General features: G+C 45.2%; 1 pseudogene; it reads right to left on the minus strand.

Annotated features, from left to right (window-relative positions):
- Positions 1 to 310: 310 nt before the first annotated feature.
- LOC126001851 (small nuclear ribonucleoprotein Sm D2-like) lies at positions 311 to 653 on the minus strand (annotated as a pseudogene).
- Between the last annotated feature and the right edge of the window lie 2,406 nt (positions 654 to 3,059).

The following is a 3,059-nucleotide window of genomic DNA, read 5'->3' on the forward strand; positions in this document are numbered from 1 at the left end:
CCCAAACAATGTGCTGTGAGTAGCAACTGAATGTGTGTGTATCTATCCTATTTTTACCTTTCTCACACACATACACACATCACACCACCACCAAAAGTAAAACATTTATGTGCTCATAAATCTTATAGCCTATTGGAAGAGAGGTCTTATATTATTATTTTTTAGTTTTTGGTTTTGGATTTTGGACTACACCCAGTTGTACTCAGGGCTTACTCCTGTTTTTTGTTTGTTTGTTTTTTAAAAGAAAAAGAAAAACAAGTTTTATTATTCGGTTCAAAGGCAGGACTCAGGGCGGGGGGGGGGGGGGCGTCTACTTGAGGGGGTTCCTCAGGACCACAATGACCCAGTCCCCACACAGAAACATCTTGGAGATGGGTCCTGTTCACGGGTTTAGACTTCTTCTTCCCCTTGCCACTCTTGGGGACTTCAGTCCACATCTCCCTCACATTCTCCAGCACCATGTTGTAGTGTCTGTCAAAGGCCTTTACGCGACCCAGGAGCTTCTTCTTGTTGTGGCAGTTGATGAGCATCTGCGTGTTGTTCTTCACTGACAGTGTGAGCATGGAGAGTGGGCCCATGTTGAACTCCTTCTCCCGCTTCTTCTGTTGCTCCTAGGGCTTCATCTCGCTTTTGGACTTGTTGAGGAGGCTCATGGTGGCGCAGGCAAGATTTCTCCAATCAAACCCGTTTCCTCTGCCTTACTCCTGGTTTTGTACTCAGGGATCAATACTGCAAAAACTTGGGGGGGGGGGAACATATGTGATACTGGGGATTCAGTCTGGGTCAGCTGCATGCAAGGCAAGCACTCTATATGTTGTATTATCACTCAGTCCTTTGGAAGAGATAAGCTTTAATCAAATCACGCAAATAAAACTACAGCTGTATCACAAGGGATACAAGAGTTATATCTCCTATCACGAGATATGAGTATGTAATAAGAATGAAATCTTATAAAATTGACATTTATTTTCATCAGTGCAGCAGTCCCTCTTCTAGAAGCTGCTATTCAATTTTCTTTTTTATTTTCTTTTTGTTTTTTTGTTTTGTTTTGTTTTGTTTTGGGGGGGTGTCACAGCCGGCAGCGCTCAGGGGTTAATCCTGGCTCTACGCTCTGAAATCGCTCCTGGCAGGCTCGGGGGAACATGTGGGATGCCGGGATTTGAACCACCATCCTTCTGCATGGAGGGAAATGCCCTACCTCCATGCTATCTCTCTGGCCCTTGCTATTCAATTTTCTGGTGAAAGCTCTTACCTATTCTCTGACATTATTTGCAGGAAAGGCTAGCCCACCCACAGATGCCTTCGAAGGTCACATATCTCAGGCCTAAGGAATGGAAGTACCATATCCCCATGACCATAGTCATTGACTCAAGAAGGCTTCGTGTATGGGGCCAGTGAGCCAGTGCACAGGGCTGAAGTGCATACCTTGCCATGCACAGGACCCTAAGTTTGATTCCTGGCATCTCAGGATTTTCCAAACACCACAGTATAGCCTTCATGACACCCAATACCTCTGCCCCTACCAAGGTACTGTTTACAAAGTTTGAATCCTATGAAAAACCACAACGCAGAGTATAGTGATCTAATGCATTTGGCAGCCTGAGGAAATCAAGCATTAAGTATAACAAGAAAGGAAAGTCCACAGGTAGAAGAGATAGTACAGTGGGTAGGACATTTACCTAGCATATGTTGACCCAGGCACCCCATATGGTCCTGAGTTGCCATATTCCTGAGCACAGAGCCAGGAATAACCCTTAGGCACCACTGAGAGAGAGAGAGAGAGAGAGAGAGAGAGAGAGAGAGAGAGAGAGAGAGAGAGAGAGAGAGAGAGACTGACACCCACTGACACCCACTGACACCCACCCCACCATCTCTGGAGGGAAGAAGGCCTTGATGCAGGGCTTGCATCACTGGAGAGAGTCAACACAGACAGCAGGTTCACTGAACATCTATTCTATCTTTCTAGCCTGTTAAAAGAGGGGTAAAAGAGTAGTAAAATGCCAGTGTTTTGTTCACAGTTGTCATCATGTGACAATCAAGTGAGTCTTTGACAATGGTGAACCACTAGAAAATATTACCAAGGCTTTCCAAACACAGCTCTCTGATTCTTTTTTGTTTGTTTTTTGTTTTTGTTTTTCAGCCATACCTGGTGTTCGAAATTTCTGGCTGTGCACTCAGAAATCGCCCCTGGCTTGGGGAACCATATGGGACACCAGGGAATTGAACCTCGGTCTGTCCCAGGCTAGCATATGCAAGGCAGACACCTTACAGCTTGTGCCACTGCTCCAGCCCCTCTCTCTGATTCTTTTTTCCTCCTCAGGCACCCTAAGATCTAGGATTATTTATTTATTGATTGATTTTTGGGTTTTGGGCCACATCCAGTGATGCTTAGGGGTTATTCCTGGCTCTGCACTCAGGAATCGCTCCTGGCAGGCTCGGGGGACCATATGGAGACACTGGAGATCAAACCCGGGTCTGTCCCACTTGCAAGGCAAATGCCCTAATGATGTGCTATCACTCCAGCCCCTTTCTTATCTTTATATTTTGTTTTGTTTCTTATCCCTTCACCCAGGACAGAGGAGTAGGTGTTCCATAACTATTCGTCAAATTAACAATCAGTAAATATCTGTGCTCAGTCTTTAATCATCTATTACAATGCTCCTGTAAGGCAAATATCTCTGTGTAAGAGATGAGGTCCCTTAAATCTCAGCAATGCTTAACTTTGTCCAAAGTAGATCAGGGATTCACAGACAGGCCTGTCTTAGTCCCAACCTTGAGCTCTTTGTTGTATGCCAAGGACCTCAGGCAGGAAGGACTTTCTCACAATAGAATAACCATTGACCTGTGAGTGTAATATTTCTGCTTACACTCTGTGAGCTCCCAAGTGGTGGACAGGGCACTAGCTTGGACATGGTTGACACAGGTTTGATCCCTGGCATCCTATATAATCCCCTGAGCACTGCCAGAAGTGATTCCTGAGTGCAGAGCAAGAAGTAACACCTGAGTATCACCAGGTATGGTCCCCAAACAAAACTAAACTAAAATCGAAAAATAGGACT

The sequence above is a fragment of the Suncus etruscus genome, chromosome 2 (genome assembly GCF_024139225.1).
Source record: "Suncus etruscus isolate mSunEtr1 chromosome 2, mSunEtr1.pri.cur, whole genome shotgun sequence".
Classification (NCBI taxonomy): Eukaryota; Metazoa; Chordata; class Mammalia; order Eulipotyphla; family Soricidae; genus Suncus; species Suncus etruscus.